This window comes from Monodon monoceros, unplaced genomic scaffold (genome assembly GCF_005190385.1).
Source record: "Monodon monoceros isolate NGI ecotype Baffin Bay Population unplaced genomic scaffold, NGI_Narwhal_1 Super_Scaffold_18, whole genome shotgun sequence".
NCBI classification, from domain to species: domain Eukaryota; kingdom Metazoa; phylum Chordata; class Mammalia; order Artiodactyla; family Monodontidae; genus Monodon; species Monodon monoceros.
The window spans coordinates 98,116,847-98,136,364 of record NW_021703774.1 but is presented as its reverse complement, the minus strand read 5'-3'; the positions used below and the strand labels follow the sequence as shown (position 1 = coordinate 98,136,364).

The window sequence follows — 19,518 nt, the reverse complement described above, 5'->3', positions numbered from 1 at the left end:
GAGTGAACTAAGTCAGAAAGAGAAAAACAAATACCATATGCTAACACATATATATGGAATCTAAAAAAAAAAAGGCTCTGAAGAACCTAGGGGCAGGACAGGAATAAAGATGCAGACGTAGAGAATAGACTTGAGGACACGGGGAGGGGGAAGGGTAAGCTGGGACAAAGTGAGAGAGTGGCAAGGGCATATACACACTACCAAATGTAAGATAGCTAGTGGGAAGCAGCCACATAGCACAGGGAGATCAGCTCGGTGCTTTGTGACCACCTAGACGGGTGGGATAGGGAGGGTGGGAGGGAGATGCAAGAGAGAGGGGATATGGGGATATATGTATATGTATAGCTGATTCACTTTGCTATACAGCAGCAATAAACACACCATTGTAAAGCAATTATACTCCAATAAAGATGTTAAAAAATAAAATAAAAGTACTGGCTGAAGCCCATTCCACAGGAAAGAGGTCCCCAGAAGGGGCAAGCAGTGAGGGATCCAGACTCAACCAATATTCTGATTCCTCCAGTAGAATGTAAGCCCCATGAAGACAGGGGCCACGTCTACCTGCTTACCGGTGTCCCCAGTGCCTAGCCTGCTGCCTGGCACATAGCAAGTGCCTAATGTTTTTATAGAATGAATAAATGAATGAATGCACACTATGTGCCAAACACTCTCATGTAAAAAATATTGGAGATATTATTTTTCACATGTGAAAACTGAGAGGCCAATGTCATTTATGTCAGCAGTGGGCAAGGCCTCAACCACAGACCTTCTGGCTTTTGTAGTCAAATGCACCCCACTGCTTCCCATCCAAGATGCCTCCCTTCAAACAAGCCACTTTGCTTTACCTTTGCTATTCCCTAGCTCAGCTTTTCAGTAATAAGCCTGGACCACAGTGGCTGCCATGATCAAGAGCTCCTCTCCCCACAGCTAATTAACCCATATGTGTTACTGTCTCTTTAATGTTTGCCTTGACCCAGAATCTTCCCCTTCTGATCTTAGGATCTGCAGCCACTTTGGGGGAGATTCTGTGTATATCCCAGAGGTTTCTCTCTTTTTTTCTTTTCTTTTCTTTTAAAGAGACAGCCTTTATTTTAAGGATTTTTACACTGAAGACTTCAAAAAGTGGTAGGTTTTTGGAACTTACTGACCTGTATTTAAAAGGAACTGTTGACAAAGATTCGCCAGAAATAATCTGAACAAGCGGGAAAATAGTTAATACTGCTGAAACCGACTAAAATAATTCCAGGATATATGGTTTATCTGACATAACGTTACCTCTAAATACTGTCACTGATATGAAACTGACTGCTTCTTACTTTTCTAAACACACAGTGGTATAATTAACAATATTCAATCACTTCTGTTCTTTCCTGAATATACAAAAATTAAAATACCAATTAAAAAACTAATATATTCTTTTCTTTAAATGTTTCTTATAGATACAATCTCAATATTTTCATTCAATGGTGGTGTGCTTTAAGAGACTTTTCATTCACAAGTCAAACAACAATCCACCCAAAGGGTACTGACAGTCTATAGGTTCATAGTGCAAATAAAGAGTTCGGGAATGCAGCAGCTGACATTTCTAAAATACAAAACAGATAAAATTCTTAGAAGATACTTGCAATAAGTTCTACTAAGCAGCTGGCCACAGAACTAGAATATTTGATAAATTTCCTGGTGATTTCAATGGGACTCCAGATGTTTCCAAATTCAACCTGAACTCTTATCTTAGGCTTTGTATTTTGCTTTTCCAGTTTCGCTAATGACACAAACATGATTCAAATCACTGAAGTATTTATTATAGTCAAGGGCATATCCTACAACAAACTTGTCTGGAATTTCAAATCCAACGAAGTCTGGTCTATATCCAACACTTTGAGGGGTCCTTTTCACCAGCAAGCTTGCAACCGTGACCATCTTTGGATTATGCTGCTTGGCCAAGGAAAGCAAGGTTTGCATTGTTTTGTCAGTGTCAATTATATCTTCAACAATCAAGACATTCTTTCCAGTTAAAGTTGAGAGATCATCTCCACCAATTACTTTTATGTCACCTGTTGACTGGTCATTACAGTAGGTTTTCAGTCTGATAAAATCTACAGTCATAGGTATAGATCTATCACTATTTCCGTTCAGTGCTTTGATGTAATCCAGCAGGTGAGCAAAGAATTTATAGCCCTCCTTGAGCACACAAAGGGCCAGGATGTGACAGCCTCCCATCTCCTTCATCACATCTCGAGCTAGCCGTTCGGTCCTGTCTATAATTAGTCCATGAGGAATAAATACCTTTTCCAAATCCTCAGCATAATGATTAGGTATACAAAATAAATCTAGGTCATAACCTGGTTCATCACCACTAATCACGATGCTGGGGCTGTGGTCACCATAACGGAGCCGGCTGGCGTGTGAGCTGAGGGCAGTCTCCAGTGGTTTCTCTTTGAGTAAACTATTGTTGAGATACAGTAAGTCCCCCACATGGGAACATTCAAGTTGCGAACTTTCAAAGATGCGAACATGCATTTGCATGTCCAATCAGGTAAGCTAGTGCACGTGTCCTGCATACATTGTCACGTGCGTGCATCCTCCACAAGGGGTTGTGCTTTTGTGCACTTTACTGTCATCTATGACAAGAAATAAAGAGCTACTACCCAGACATCACTGGATCATTTTTTCAAGAGGGTAGATAGAATTGATCCAGCAAGGAACCAGAACCTGTGCCATCAATGTCAGGCGTGAGTGAAATACAGCTTGCCCTCGGTCTCCTATGGCTGACAATCCTTCAGCTCTACCATCTCCCACCTCCTCTCCCTCCTCCAGTCAGTAACTCTTCTTGCCTGTTCACTTGATGCCAGCCCCTGTGTGCCAGCTGTCGTACTGTACCACTGCACTTTTCAGGGTACCGTACTGTAAGATTAAAAATGTTTTCTTTATTTTTTGTGTGTGTTTGTTTTTTATGTATTATTTGTGTGAAAAGTATTATAAACCTGTTGTAGTACAGTACTACGTAGCCGATTGTGTTAGCTGGGTACCTAGGCTAACTTTGCTGGACTTACGAACAAATTGGACTTAGGAACACGTTCTCGGCATGGAACTCGTTCGTATGTGGGGTACTTACTGTATTAGAAACGCTGGCTGCCCCCAGAGCCACCACCTGCCAGTAGTGAGCTCCACGACCCAGTGGTGGCCTGGCAGCTCCTGGGGCATCCCTGGTCGGGGTGGAAGCCTGTCTAGTTTCAGGCTGCCCCAGGGTACCCACATCAAGCTGTAACCCGGCTCCAGACTGAGTTTCCCTTCAGTTTTTCCCTCTAGTCATCCCCACGGACTCCTGGACATCCCTGGATTAAGGGCCCCAGGGAATGGTGAGGACAGTGTCTTGTTTGGGTCGCCCTCCGCGCCTCCCCCACGATGCAGTGCCTCACTGTCCAGGATGTCTCCTCGCCCACAGCCATAACTACCAGCTCTGGGACTTCTGTTGGCTCTGCTTGCCCTGGCTGTGTTCTCTCTGGCAGAGCCAGCTGTGGAGCTAGCAAAGCCCTGAGTGAAAGACACGCTTGATCTTTTTGCAGTCCCTTCTCCTCCACTTATAGGTATACCTTTTACAAAACTTGAACTCTTGTGTGTGGGCCTTGGGACAGTGTCACATTTCAGAAGCACAGGACAATAGCCAAAATAGATTAAAAGGAATGCCTTTGCTCATCCCTCATGCAAGTCATTATGGAAGCTAGACAAAGATTGGAACTCATAAACATTTACTACATTTTCGTTTCCGTCTCCTTTGCTCAGAGTTGCTCTGAGAGGCTCTCCTCCTATCCCTGAAGAAAACTCCTCTACCCTCTGCCTCCACCTCCATTCTCCTCCTCCCCCAGGACTGGGTTATATAGCTTGACTTAGCTTCTCTCCCAGCAACAAGGATCCTTCCTCTTTGGAAGTGGGGGAGAAGTCAGGAGTGTACAATTAAAGAATTCTTTTTATATGTTGGGAGAGAGGGAGTAGTGAGTACTTACACAGAAATCAGCTCTGGTCCATCACTTAGTTTTCAGAATAGGCATAGCCTCATGATTTTATTCTTAGTCACTAACCGCTAGAAACACGTTCCTCCTGATCTTATGATGTTTAAAGTGTCATGTTAACGATTACCATCCCAGCTTGGTAACTGAGCCAGCTGGCTGGTGAAAAGCAACAGCTCTGTGCTTAAGACTGGCTCAGGAACAGGACTCTGATGAGTTCTAGTTGGTCAGTTTTATCTGGTAGAGGTAGGGAAGGCTGCAACTGCATCATGGCTCTACCTTGTGTGGCAGAGCCTGTTCACCCATTCATTCATTCACTCATTCATTTATTCAACCAACCAAGATTTTTCTGTGCAGCCATTACTAGTCCAGCTCTGTGCTACATACAGAAGAGAGAGACGAATAAGTCTCAACCTTCACCTTCAAGGAGCACACCTCAAACTGGGGAGACAATCATGCGACCTCATCAATCATAACACAGTTTGGTGGTGTAACAGCAGACAGAGAAGCAGGGACCAAAGGGTCACTGGGACAGAACAACTAACTCTGACGTGGGATAGAGATGGATCAGTCTAAGAAGCCTTCTCAGAGGAGGTGATATTTGAGCTGGGTCAAAAGAAAAAGTAGAAGCACTTCAGATGAAGAATGAAGTACAAGCATTTCAGGAAGAAGGCACAGAACAGGCAATGCCACAGTTACATGAAAGGGGATCCTAAGCTTGGGCAAGAATGAAAAGCTTAGAATAGCTGGACAGAGTAGTGGGAGGGATACTGGGAAGAAGGTGGGGGCAGAATGTGAAGGACCTTGGAAAGTTTTAAAAAAATATTGGAGGAAAATAGAAAAAATTAAAAATTACCTATACTCCCCATCCTTTATTAATGTTATAGAAAGTACGACACAATGGAAATTTCCTCTTTGCCCATCCAAAATCACCATACCAAGGAAACCTCTGCTAATAGTTTAATAAATGTCCTCCCTTTCTCCTAAATTTATGCAGGTATTTTTATGTATACAAATTTAAATCACATTTTAAAAGATCCTATACGTATTGACCTGCATTTTTCCCCCAGTTAGTAACGTAGGAGATATGTTTACAGATCAATTTATATAGAACTATTTTGTTGTTTTTAATAGGCAATGAGGAACCAGTGAAGGACTCTAAGTTTGGGGGTGAGTGGGTCAGATCTGTTTTATGTGGAGGCTGGATGAGAGATAAGAGGCCAGGAAGCCCACTCAGGAAGGGTAAGGATGAGAACCTCACTGAAAAGGCCACAAGGATGAGATGTAAGAGAGGTTTCTGAGGTAAAATATGCAGGTTGCAGTGACCAGTGTTGGCTGGGATGTGAGAAAGCCTTGGTGAAGTTTCATTTTGTTATACATAATAGAAGCTACTAGAAGTAGCTTCAGAAGAAACATTTTAAAAGGAGGATTCAAGGGCAAGAGCTACAACCAGGCCAGAGGGGGCTTGGAATACAGAAATAGAAAACTATCATGGGTGAAGATCACTGTCTACTCTTTCTAGAGCGAGGGTTTCTCATTCCAGTTTCTCTCTGAAGGTCCACCTCATCATCCTTTGTGTCTGCTTCTCCATGCACTTGTGCCTGCACTTAGGAGGGTCTGCAGAGCACGCTGTACTACAGACAGATCAGGTGTGTGTGTGTGTGTGTGTGTGTGTGTGTGTGTGCACGTGTGTGTGTGCTTTCAGAATTCCCTGGGCAATTTCAACACAGAGCAAAGGTGAATAACCCATAGTAGTGGGACTTGTTCCGTGTCGCTGAGGCCCATTCCAAATTCCCAGGAAAGGTTGTGATTGGCCCGGCCAGGTCAGGTGTTTGCTCTGGTCCAATCAACTGTGTTCATGGTGGAGCACCGGTCAGAATAACCAGGTTAAGTCAGTCAGGGACAAGGAAGTGGAGGGGGAGGCAGGAGAGCCCATGGCTTCCAGATTTTGTGGTTCCACACGACACAGGCAAATCAGATTTCACGTTTACCTCTTGCTCCTTCCCCTGGGGACAAAGCCTTTGCCTGAGTGGACAGAGTATTTTGTGTCACTGGCATGGGTGCCATTACGCCGTCTCTGCCTGAAAGGACAAAGGGAATAACTTAGTCCCTCGGCTTCCGCCGCTGGGGCTGCCGGGCCACCCTCCTCCACAGGAGCAGCGTGGCCTGACTGCTCGGGGCTCAGGGCCGGCTGAGCAAGGCCCGGTGGCACAAAGTACGTCTCCCCGGAAGTAGAAGTGGAAGCGAACAGCTGTGAAATGATGCTTCATTGCAATCAGCTTCTTGCTTGTCATTAGTATGAATAACTGTGGGTAGACTGTGGCTTCATATTTCCCTCCGAGTCGGGAAAGAGCTGACCAGTGGGAGGCAAGCCTCTCGAGCTGGCAGCGGGCTGTGCCTTCCCCGCTATTTACCTGCGTCGTCAGGCCGCTCCTCCCACCCCCCTAAGCCTTCTCCCTGGATGGAGAACTCCTCACCCCCGCTTCCCCCTTCCCGGGAGGAAGGGGCACTTGGTGGCTGGCGTGTGAGGGAACTTCTTAGCCCAACCGCAAGTGATTTCTGTTTCCTGCTCCTCCAACTCAAAGTCACACTCCTCCCCGGGGGCGTGGGTCCTAAAATAATTACAAACCTTAAGACCAGCCCACGCACGGGTGGGTTTGAAGCCAGTAGGCTCTGTTTTTCTGCCCTGCAAGGTCTTATCTTGCCTTTTAATATCCTACTCTTGACTTTTCAACCGTGTTTCTATACTTCTGCGAACTCCGTAATTTATGGATGTGTTTGAGTGATTTTCTTCAGGTTTCATTTTACATCTCTGGAAAAGCTAAGGGGGTTATATTTTTATGCCAAGACAGAGGACTTGCTTGAGACTCAGCAGGCCTTAAGACAAGCCCCAGATCTGCCAATTACTAGTTTTGTAACCTCTGGCAGATGACTTCAGTTCCCTCCCCCATTCTCCCATGGCTATGTTTATACTTCTATTATTATATGTATCACTTCTCTGTGCTCCCTAGGAGATTCTGAACTTCTCAAGACTAAGCTTTTATCTGTCTGGGTAACAACCACAATAACTAGTACAGTGCCTGACACATAGCAGATGTCCAAAAAAACTAAAATGTAACCTCTAGAAGTCTATAAGATTGGGATAATTATACCAAATTATAAACATTAAATGAGGCAATTCATGTGATTTATAAACTATAAAGAATAATAATACATATGTCTAAAAGTAATAACAATGCCATTATAAAATCTGTACAGCTTTTAAAAATATGCTTCTATTAAATTAGTCTTATTTCATATTTGAAAAGCTTAGGGTAAAGGATTGATGAGGAAAAGCTAAGATTTCTCATTTACAGTGACTTTATTAATCACATGACTTATTCTGTCTCTAGCATAAGCCTCTGTTCTCACATGTGGTGTTTTTTGTTTTGTTTTCTTTTGTTTTCATTCAGTGAGTTACGTTGTTTAATGGTTGATACACTTGGTATAAAGGATGATAACTCTAACCCAGGGTTTCTCAACCTCTGCACTATTGACATTTTGGGCCAAATAATTCTTTGTTGGGGGTTGGGAGCTGTCCTGTGCATTGTAGGATATTTAGCAGCACTGCAGCTCCCCTCAACCCACCAGATGCCAGTATCACCCTCCTCCCGACCAAGGTAACACCCAAAAAAGTCAAATGTCCCCTGGAAGGAGAGAGGGGGCAAAATTGCCCCCATCCCTTCTATTGCTCTGAAGTTTTGACTCATGCTTTTTTTCTCTTGCATCTTTAAGTATTAACTTTCTCAATATTTGAAATGTATGAACTCATGTCTCTTAAGTGCTGCAAAATAAGACCAGTCTGAGTCCTACTCAAAGCATTTTTCACTGACTTGGATTTGAAGGTACTCATGTCCTTCAACACATTCGATTAGTCAGAGAGAATTTCCTAGCTTGCCACAGAAATTCCCTCTTTCTCCCTTATTCTTCTTCCATACTCGGGGTTGGTACAGCCTTAATATCTATCCCTTACACCAAGACTTTGAAGACCAATCCTACAATTCCATCACCATTTCTTCTAAGAAGCAAGTAAGCTTCTTAACCCTAGGGCCTGTGATGGCCTGACTTCTCAGAGCTCCCCCAAGCAGACACATAATCAAGGCCCCTCTGTGAGCCTCACTGAACTAGAGGGACCCTAGGTCTATAGCATGTATACATTTAGGTGTGGACACTTTATATTACCACCAAGCACAAGTCTCTCCTAAGTGATCTACACCTATCTTCCTTTTTACACATGTACCTTTGCTCCTCACCTCCCTCCCTTCCTCTGCATTTGGTGTCTTTGTGGACTTACCCCAATTCACAGGCAATGACGTAACTTTTCCATCCCCCCCGATGGCTGGGGCCAGTGTCACAGTCCTCGCATTGCAGACAAGATGCTTGCTTTCCTCCCCATCTCCTGTCTACCCTCCTTTGAAGAGCACAGCCTATGGTTTTATCTGACATTCATTTTCTCCAAAGTGCAAAAGCTGTTATTAATAGCCTCCACTTGTTTGCCTATGAACCTGGTAAGCATGAATTTACCAAGTACAAATGCTCTGATCACCTGTGATGCTGGCGCTCACTTAACAAATGCCTCTCTCCCACACAGAAAGTATGCTGTCTCATGAATTGAAAATGACCCTGCATACCATGCACACAGTTTTCATTCCTCCTTGAGAAACCACGCTCTTGTGGACAAAAAAGAATGAGATTCTGTCATCTGATTGTATTATGCCTGCATTGGATGCTCAGTATCTGGCACATAACAAGACTTTTACAGTTGTTTTTGGCAAGAGAGTTTGCTAACTCAAAATTATCTTTACAAAGTAGTATAACCAGCTAGTTTTAAAGTTAATTTGTGAAGATGAGTTGACATCTTAGAAGACAGGAGAGTAGCAACTCATCTGAAGCGGAAATTTTGAAAGGCTGTTTATTGTATCCAATATGTCTCAAAATAATTCTCTACACATTGAAAACCACCATCAACACCACTGCTTTGAGCTCCTACTTAGTGCCTGATGTACGTTATGTCATTTAAACCTCACAACAACCTGGTGAGGTTTTCTTGGAGACAACTATCCCCATCTCACAGATTAGGAAACTAAAACTCAGAGATGTCGTGTGAACATGACCAAAGGCACACAGTCATTAAGTAGCGAACTTAGGATCCAATCCAAAGCCCAACAAAGTGAGATGTTGGATATCACTATTCAGTATAGGGTTTTCTACAAAACCCTGAAGCAGAGTAAAGAGCTTCTTGTCTAATGCCAACAAGTATCACACTAAGAAGTCCTAAAAACATCTCACAGAGTAGTATGAAAAAATAAAGATGAGGAATCAGTTCTGGATCTTAATCCATACTTTCCTACTTTCTAGTGGAATCATCATGGACAATTGCCTTATCATTGCTGAGCATGGGTTTCCTCATCAAAAACAGAGATTAAGGGTTTCTGTGGGTGATTATGTGTTAACTCTTATGCTCTACAAAAATGTAGTTTGACCATAGGTATTTCCCAGGAGCCTCATCACCAAATCACGGGAAGAACCTGGCTTCCCTACTCAAGTTGGACGGCCATTGCCAAGGCTGTCCAAAGGCAATGGTGTTCTCTTTCCCATAACATCAGTGATGACACAGGGAGAGTGAGCATGTCAGGCCACGGGGACTGCCTCTCTAATAGGCTGACCACATTTGGAACACAAACAGAGCCTCTTCTGAGCAACCACAAGGAGAAGCCAAGCAGACTCAAGGGCATGCCTCCAAGTGGCTGGCCAGTGTCCACGGGCTTTAGAGCACTGTGGTTAGCCTCAGACTCTGTCAGAAGGGACAAGTCCCAGCTCCCAAGTTAGTCGCTTCCACAACAGTAAACCAAGATGAGTCATGTGAGGATGGAGAAACCTCTAGAGACAGCTTTCCATGTGAGGATCACTATAAAGAATTAAAGCTGGAGACGGGAGAACTCTAAGAACCCGGGCGGCTGATGTTTCCATCTTAGTGAGTCAATATGTGAGACGTGGCAGGACATGAGCATGTGTGTGTACCTGTTCACACTCGTGTTCAATGAAGGAGAGCCTCTGTGTATCCTTCTGCCTCCTCTTGGTTTGCCAGCTGCCACTCAACAGTATCCTTGTGGATTGGAGACTTACACAATATTATTACTTGAGGGACAGTCTGGTTCTTTTTAATATTACAAAATTGCTCTTTCAAAAGTTTGGACCAATTCATTTTCACTCTTGCAGAGTATAAGAGGGTCTATTTTCTTCACCAATTTCAACACTTGGTAATAGTAGTATTATTTCTACTTTTAAAGGAATACTGACACATGATGAAAATTACATTTAAATAGTATATAACACTGTGAAAAATCTCCTTCTCCCCCTCCTTACACTGTTCCACTCCCTATGCTAACCAACTTTAGCCAATTCTGATTTTAGTTATTCTGGTGGTCACCACAAAATACTAAATAATATGCTTATGCCTCAGTTTCTTGATTTATCAACTGTCTACAGTATTTACTGACTCCTGAACAGAGATTTGTGCTAACTTATCCTCTCACTGTCTCTTCTCACCTTCATAATTTTAGACAGTGTTCCCCTTGATTTGTCACTATGCAACTGAAGAAACAGTCCCTCTACTCTTTCCCCCACCCTTTCTCCCCACATCCTTCACCTTCTGTCTTCTGCCATCTCTGCCCCATTCCTTTTTACATTTATTGGGTTTGCAATAGTTATATTCTATTCTGAAACCAAAATTAAGCCTTTCATACTTTGTCTAAAAATTTATTCTAAAAATTGAAGATCAATAGGCAGCTTTTATAATTCTGTAAATATATTAAAATTATTTACTGAAGAATCAAGTAAGGAAGAAAATAATCCTGAACCACTGAAGAGACTGTTCAAAAGTCAAAATCAAACGAATCCTCTTTCCTTAACCTAATCAGTTTCTCACAACTATGCCTTAATTTAGGTTGCTTCTTATTTGGATTAAGAGTTTCCCTCTGATTTTTGTTTTTCCTGGGGTTTCTATTTGCTTTTCTTTTTTAACTAATTGACAGTAGAAATATATATGCTCATTACCATATGATGATCATCCAATTTCTTAAAACATATCATTTTTGAATGGTTTAATGTTGCCTCATTGTCTTCCAGGTATGCACCACAGTTGCTGCCATGTTTTTTTGATTTTAATTGCACATTTATTTCTAATATGTTTTAATCCCATGACTTCCTCTCTGTTGTATTCCTCTTTCATCTTATTGGAGTGTACACACAAGTAATCTTTCAATGCTGTGGTCTGAATGTTTGTGTCTGCTCAAATTCATATGCTGGAATCCTAATTCCCAATGTGATGGTCTTTGGAGGCGGGGCCTTTAGGAGGTGGAGCCCTCATGAAGAGAATAGTGCCCTTATAAAAGAGGCTCCTGCGAGCTTGCTTGCCCCTTCTACCATGTGAGGAAGTCGGCAGTCTGCAACCCAGAAAAGGGCCTTCAAGAGCACCCAACCGTGCTGGCACCATGATCTTGGACTTCCAGCCTCCGGAACTGTGAAAAATAAATTTCTGTGTTTATAAGGTACCCAACCTCTGGTATTTTGTTATAGCATCCTGAATGGACTAAGAGAGCAGATAAATGTTTGTCTTTATAAACAAAATTAATTCTGAAAATTGAAAATCAATTATCAGTTTTTGTATTATTATAATTGTATAAATATTATTAACTGACGATTTGAGTAGTGTGGTTCTAAAAAAGCTCTTTATTTGTCCCAATGCTTGGTGAAGAGTTTGGTTAGGGTGATAACTCTAGACAGAAAATCACATTCCCTTGACATTAGGAAGGCATTGCTCTACTAGATTACTCTTCTGGCACCCAAAATTACTGACAAGAAGGCCAAGGCCATGTTAGTTCTTATTCTTTTATGTTACCCCATCTTTACTCCTTGGAATCACTAAGAATCTTCTCTTTATATTGCATGTCCTAAGTTTTAACACAATGTATATGGGTCCTTAAAAATTTTATTTTATTTTTGGCTCAATCTCCAGTGGCTCCTTCCAATTTGAAAACTCTTGCCTTTCCTTTGATAATTTTTCTCCTTTGTGTTCTCTGTTCTTTCTGCAATTCCTGCCAGAAAGATGTTGGACTTCCTGAATCGATCCTCCACGTCTTTTCATTTTTCCCACATATTTTCCATCTCTCTCCTTCTGGTCTACATTCTGGAATATTTCCTCAACTTTTCTTCCAGCGCTTCTGTTGAAATGATTAATTTTCAAGAACTCTGGCTGTCCTTCCTTATCCATTCACATTCACGAGTATATGTCAATAAGTGGAGCACATGGACTTTCACTGCTCACTTTAGGTAACGGGGTAGAAATCAGGCTGATGGGATGCTCCCCACACCGTGTATGCCCCCTTCTTGGGGCCAAAACAAGGAAAACCTCACTCTGGAGGCCCAACCCTCACTCAAGGAGCTCTAGACCTCCCCAGACAAACTGTTGAATTTCCCTGAAGAGCAGACTCATCTCTGAAGGCAACGAATACATGTTGCAGCTGCTCTGCATCTGTGGTAGGGAGGTGGTGGGAGTGAGGGTGGGCAACTGGTTCAGCTGCTCCACAGATCATCGTGCAAATAGTCAACCTGATTGCCAGCCTGCTTTCCACCTCTACTTTCCCTTTCTGTCAACTCAGAGCTTTGCACATCTTCCAGAGCCCCCAGGAAGATGGCTCCCCTTCCCAGAAATTGGCTCTCTCTCCATTGCAGCATTCTCCCACACCTCAGATACTGCTTCCCCCATTCCTGGGTTATTTGACGATTCAATCTCATTTGCTTTCTATCTCCCAGAAAATTATCAAAAACTCTGCTGATGTCCCCACCTACTTTACTCTGCACCGCTACGGATGTATTCCCTTTTACACATCTCTACTGCCATTTCAATAGGCCTCTGTGCAGGAGGGAAGGAAACATGTGGGCCCACTTCACCCTCTGAACTGGGAACCCAAAGTGGTACTGGTAAACATTTAAAATTTTGTCTTGGAGGCAAAAAAGCATATATCATCTTTAACCTGTCCTTCTGTAACTTTTAGTGAGGTTAAGTATCTCTCGTATTTGATTGGCCATTTAAACTTCTCCTATGGACAGCCTGTTTTTACGATGAATGGCTCTAGACATCATTCAAGTCCAGCAGAAGTTTTACTTCAGCTCCTTGCACAGACCATTTTAGGTTGCAAAGACATGCCACTTGTGAACTCTCAATCCTGTGAGTACTAACTCATAATTCTTTAAAAAAAATTTTTTTTTTGATGCGGACCATTTTTAAAGTCTTCATTGAATTTGTTACAATATTGCTTCTTTTTATTTATTTTTATTCTATTTATTTATTTATTTATTGCAGTACGCCGGCCTCTCACTGTTGTGGCCGCTCCCATTGCGGAGCACAAGCTCTGGACGCGCAGGCTCAGCGGCCATGGCTCACGGGCCCAGCCGCTCCGCGCCATGTGGGATCTTCCCGGACCGGGGCACGAACCCACGACCCCTGCATCGGCAGGCGGACTCTCAACCACTGCACCACCAGGGAAGCCCACTTCTTTCTATTTTATGTTTTGGTCTTTTGGCCCCGAGGCATATGGGATCTTAGTTCCCCATCCAGGGATTGAACCCACGCCCTGTGCATTGGAAGGCAAAGTCTTAACCATCGGACTGCCAGGGAAGTCCCACTCATAACTCTTTATGAATTATTAATCCACAACAATAGAACTGTCTGTTTAAAAGTCTTGATAATCTTCTTTCTCCAACTTCCCTCCTGCTCCTCCTTCCTCACTTCATTGAGAAATTCAGGGCAAAGAGGAAAGGCTGCACCACACTGTGTATTCTCTCCTAGAGTCAGGCTCCATCCTGCCACCTACTTGAATTGTGACCCTCACAATTTCTCTGCTCTCATAGTTGACCCACATGAGACCTGTGGTTGGAGCCACCTCTGTTTGCCCAGAACAATCCTCTGGAACATGGCGGGCTGGCAGCCCTGCCCGATATTCCACTTCCCAGCAGGACATAAATGTGAGATGGAAGGTTCTGTGAGTGGTAGCTGGTGGACACGCTGGCAGGTACCAGTGCCCACTCTGTCAGCAGTCCAGGGGCTCTCACCTTGGCTTCTATAAGCTGAACTTTTTCCATCCCCTGCAGCTCAGAACCATACGCATGGCAGCTTATTTCAATAACTTGAGCACTCTTTGAACAAAGTACTTTACTTGGCGGCATGCATCAAACCCTTCCTGAAAATTAATCCTTGAAAAGTCACAATAATGCTGAGAAAACTTGAAGTCATATATGTGCCTCTTAGGAATTTTAAGTAAGACAAGGAGTTTTAGTACATTCGTGCAGCAAACTGGGAAGATCTGGGGAATTCAGAGCTCATGTTCCCCCACCCCCAGCCTGGCAGGGGCCACTGGAGATGTGAGTCTATTTATGGCAGAAAGCCTGTGCAGCAAGAGTTTGAGAATGACTCTTCTCCCATTTACAGCAGAGGTACACGAACTTCTGAATTTAGGAGGAAGAAAGAGCAACAGAAGGGAGTGGCTTTTAATGAAGGATGAAGGGTGCCTTCTCTCAAAACTTCTAGAGAGCCACATTGTATCTTAAACCATAGTGTCACAGAAAGAAATGCTACCTAACGAGACTCAAAGAATGGGACTCAAACAGGAAAATCCCTATGAAACCATGGGTCCCTGCAAGGGATCCTCTTTTGCAAGCCCCAAAGGCAAAGGACTCTGCACACAATGGATACTTGTTTGTCTGCTGGGGCTGACATAACAGAACACACAGGCTGGGAGGCTTAACAGCAGACATTTATGTGTCCCAGTTCTGGAGGTTCGAAATCCAAAATGAAGGTGCTAGCACGATTTGTTTTTGGTGAGGGCTCTCTTCCTGGCTTGCAGAACTTCTTCGTGTGTCTTCATAAGACTTTTTCTCTGTATGTATATGTGGAGAAAAAGAAATCTCTCTTGTCTCTTCCTTCTCTTATAAGAATACCAGTCCTGGGCTTCCCTGGTGGCGCAGTGGCTAAGGATCCGCCTGCCAATGCAGGAGACGCAGGTTCGAGCCCTGGTCCGGGAAGATCCCACATGCCGCGGAGCAACAAAGCCCGTGCGCCACAACTACTGAGCCTGTGCTCTACAGCCGTGCTCTGCAGCAAGAGAAGCCACCGCAATGAGAAGCCCACGCACTGTGATGAAGAGTAGCCCCCCGCTCGCCACAACCAGAGAAAGCCTGCACGCAGCAACAAAGACCCAACACAACCAAAAATAAATAAACAAATAAATTTATTTTAAAAAAAAAGAATACCAGTCCTATCTGATTAAGGTCCCACCTTTATGACCTCTTTTAACCTTAATTATTTCCTTATAAGCTCTTATCTCCAAATACAGTCACATTGGGGGTTATTTAACATACAAATTTGGGCAAGGACCACAATTTAATTCACAACCATATTGAATAAACACCTATGGTTAATTAACTAATGATCTATCTGCCTGCCTTCTGAGATATGTGGAGCCCCTCCTTTTACCCACATCCTTCTTAGTCTTCCTCAAGGCAAATGCCATTGCCAATATGCTGGCACTACCCAGGTCATCAAGGGTGTAGTTTTTACAATGTCCCTATGAGGTGACAGGGCCTTGTTCATCCATTAATCAACAAACGCCCACATGTCCGCGACCAGACACCTCCATCCCCACCCTGCCTGCACGCTGGGTTCTCCTGGCCCCTTCTCTCTATTTCTGTCCCTCTGACACTCTCTCTGTAGCCCATGGAGTGTGAGAGCCTGAGACCTGTATTCACTATTAGGGGGAAATAGGAGACTCCACTTCAGTCTAGCTTTAGACCTCTGCTCTGAGGGGAGGGGAGTGCGGGTGGGAGAGAGTAGAGTGAGTCTTGTGCAGCGCCCACAAAAACTAGCAGTACTTTCTTTCCCATTTGCTATCATCCCCCCCACCCCTCTATCACACACACACACCAAGAAAGGCATCACTGACAAGGAGAATATGGACATTCCCAGGACCTCTGCCAAAGTGTCATCAAAATCTAATCTACATCTTTAATGAGGACCATGTGTTTGTTGTTCTAAAAGTCTGTGTGTTCCATCATATAAACACAAGGAAGCTCTGGTTTCAAGCTATAAATATATTTGCTCACCGCCCGAGCATGTATCGGAATGACTGTGCTACATGAACAGACCAGAGCTGTACAAGAATGATCCCCCCGAACATACGTGACCTAGAGTGATTCCTCAAGATGTCATTTCCCTTCTCGAGTAGTCCCAGGTCATGTGTTGTATTCAGGGCTGTCCTCGCATTCTCCTGACTCCCTAGGACATCGCAGCTCAACATCTTTCTTTGTTCACTGTCCAGGGGACCTATGTAGCTTGTTCATTTCCTCCCTAAATCTTTTGACTGTCCAGAATATCCCTAACAAACACATTTACAGTTTGCAAAGTCTTTTCACATGTCATCATTTAATTCTCACAGATACTCTGTGAGGTGACGGAGACTCAGTCACTCATTCATTCAACAAGCACTGACGGAGGGTTCGGCACCATGCCAGGCACTGGGGAGACTGGGGTGGCTGAGGCATACTGCCCACACAAGAGGAGCTCACAGACCCCTGGGGGAAATAGGCAGCACCACTCAGTATGCTAGCTGTCTGGGAGGAGGTGCCTCAAGACAGTGCATTCTAACTCAGGTGGACCAGGGAGGTTTCCTGAGGGAGAATACGGATCTCACTCCTGATTGGGGGGAAGCGGATAGGGGTTGGGCAGGAAAAGAAGGGGGCCAAAGGAATGCCAGGCAAGGGAGCAGGACATTCAAGTTATCAAAGAGCAAGTCTGGCCAATTTGTGGCATTCTGAGTAGTTGAATGTGGTTTGAGATAGAATGTAAAATGGGGTAGGGAAGGTGGGCAGGGAAGGAATCAAGAGAGGAACTCAGGGGCCAGATCACAGGGGACTATATTTCAGGACGTGTGAAGGAGTTTGGATTGTTACCCTAAGGGGAATAAACAGGCAATCACTAAGGGTGTGAAGTAAAAGGGGCACACGATGAGATCTGCAGTTTAGAAAAAGTAATTGGGCAGTGGCCAGACTGAGGGTGAGGCAGGAGGATACTGACATGGTCTGGGAGAGACAGACGCTGAGATTTCAATTCAGAGCAGTGGCAGTGGGGCTGGGGAGGACGGATGGATTCAAGAGATATTTAAGCGTCTGGGATAGGGAGGGTGGGAGGGAGGCGCAAGAGGGAGGGGATATGGGGATATATGTATATGTATAGCTGATTCACTTTGTTATACAGCAGAAACTAACACACCATTGTGAAGCAATTATACTCCAATAAAGATGTTTAAAAAAAAAAAAGAGAGAGAGATTTAAGAGGACTATACAGGACTTGTAACTGGATGAATGTGGGAGGTCTGGGAGAAGCTAAGGCAAACATCCAGCCTTCTCTGGGGGCCTATCGGTGGGAGACACTGTCCATCACCTAAGTGTGACTAGGAGGGGGGTGCAGGTGTGGAACGAAAGGTGAGCATATAGATTGATGCTAAACTCCAGGGGCCTGTGAATCCCAAATAGAGACGTTCAGGGAAGTTTGGATTCAGGCCTCATGAATTCAGAGGAGGGGTCTGGCTTGGAGATCTGGATTTGGGAGATATTGGTATATTAGCAGTAGCTGCTATAACAGGAGTATGTGAGGTCACCCAGGGGGTGGATGCAGAAGCCTGCTGTCATTTTTTCGCCAGAGCTGCTCCAGGTTTTGCTCAAAACCCACCAAGCCCCACCTTTAGCAGGAGTTAACATAAGTCTTTAAGTTAAAGGGTCCAGAGATTTTAAAAAAAGGAAGCTACAAAACAAACAAACAAAAAGAAAACAGGGGCTTCCCTGGTGGTGCAGTGGTTGAGAGTCCACCTGCCGATGCAGGGGACACGGGTTCGTGCCCTGGTCCGGGAAGATCCCACACGCCGCGGAGCGGCTGGGCCCGTGGGCCGTGGCCGCTGAGCCTGCGCGTCCGGAGCTTGTGCTCCACAACGGGAGAGGCCACGACAGTGAGAGGCCCGCGTACCACAAAAAAAGAAAAAAGAAAACAGATGGCACCAGCTGGGACCAAGATGGCGACAAATCTGACCTCCAACAGACCTTGAGTCTTATTGCACACTGATTTACTACATTAGCATATTAAATGACACACCTACCGGTGGCCAAGACCAGACATTAAGAAAAGAATAAAAGGGGGTGGCACCCTGCTTCCTGGGAAAAAGCCCTGTCCCTTCCCCGGTAGACTAATGCATATGCCTCCCCATCATTAGCCTCACTCCTCCTCTCTGTAAAATTAAATCCCTCTCACCACATGGGTGAGAAGTTGATCTGTGTACTTAGGTCCTGCTTCTCCATTCTTTGGCCACCGAATGAAGTTTGTGCTGTGTTGATCTCAGGTTAGGTCGTTATTCAGCTGCTCGAACCCGAAAGGAAAAAGAAGCCTCCCCTACCGAGGCAGAGAGCCTTGGCCAGCCTAGGGCCTGAGTAGAGTCCATAAGACTTAATTTGGTAACAGTCTGACAAATGAGGAAACTGAGGTTGGCCCAAGATCTCTCAGTGGGTACACGGTATTGCTGGGCCTGCAGCCAAGTCTTTTGACTCCAAGCCCAGCACGCTTCCTGCCACTCCAAAGCCTCTGAGGGAGGCCTGGAAATGAGCACAGGCTGCACCTGGGGCCAGCAGGTTTTACTTCTGTGGTTTTCCTGCTTCATCAGTAGGAAGCAGCCCTAAGCAGCAGCCCTAGGTGGGAGAAGTCTTCGCGATGCTGCTCTCAGGAGACTGGGAAGCTAGTCCAAATCCTCATCCCATTAATACTCTTGTATACGGTAAGGCAGAAAATGCACACATTAGTCATCATGTTCACACTCTCATTTGATTCTTACATCTGCCCTATAGGGCCCCTCTCTGCCCTGTCTCCTTCCCTAGACTCTGCCCCATCAGGTCCTTTGCTTCTCCTTCCTTCTCCATCAAAATTTGCTTGTCTTAGATCTCATTCTGTCTCCACCCTAGAATCTAGGTTCTCAGCTAACCTATGTGATCAAGCCATTCCTGCTAAGACGGGTAATAACTAATAGGTTAGTGAGATATCCATCCCATGGTACTCGCTCCTTTTAACCAGAATTTCTGGAGACATGTAAGTAGCATTATTAAAGGCAAGAATTTCAAGCAATTTGGCAGATTATTGAGGAAGGGACAGGAGTGTGAGCAGGAGAGGAAGCAGGGAGAAAGCTGGGAGCTAGGTCACCATGGGTAAATTTCATAGGAAGGCCACTTTATCTTTGGACAGTTCAGGCTGGAGTGGCAGTTTTGCTACCACTGAGTCTAAGCACCTCCCTAACTTTAGCTAATGGGTGTGAGGTGACCCTCTGCAGTCACACAGAATATGTTCCTGCCTGCTCCAAGTGGCAGATGTTTGACTGTCTGA

The 19,518-nt window shown here is 44.5% G+C and overlaps 2 pseudogenes; both read right to left on the bottom strand.

The window, feature by feature from the left end:
• LOC114899950 overlaps positions 1-19,518 on the bottom strand; it is a 113,158-nt pseudogene that overhangs the window by 26,355 nt on the left and 67,285 nt on the right.
• Positions 1,699-6,301, bottom strand: LOC114897934 (annotated as a pseudogene).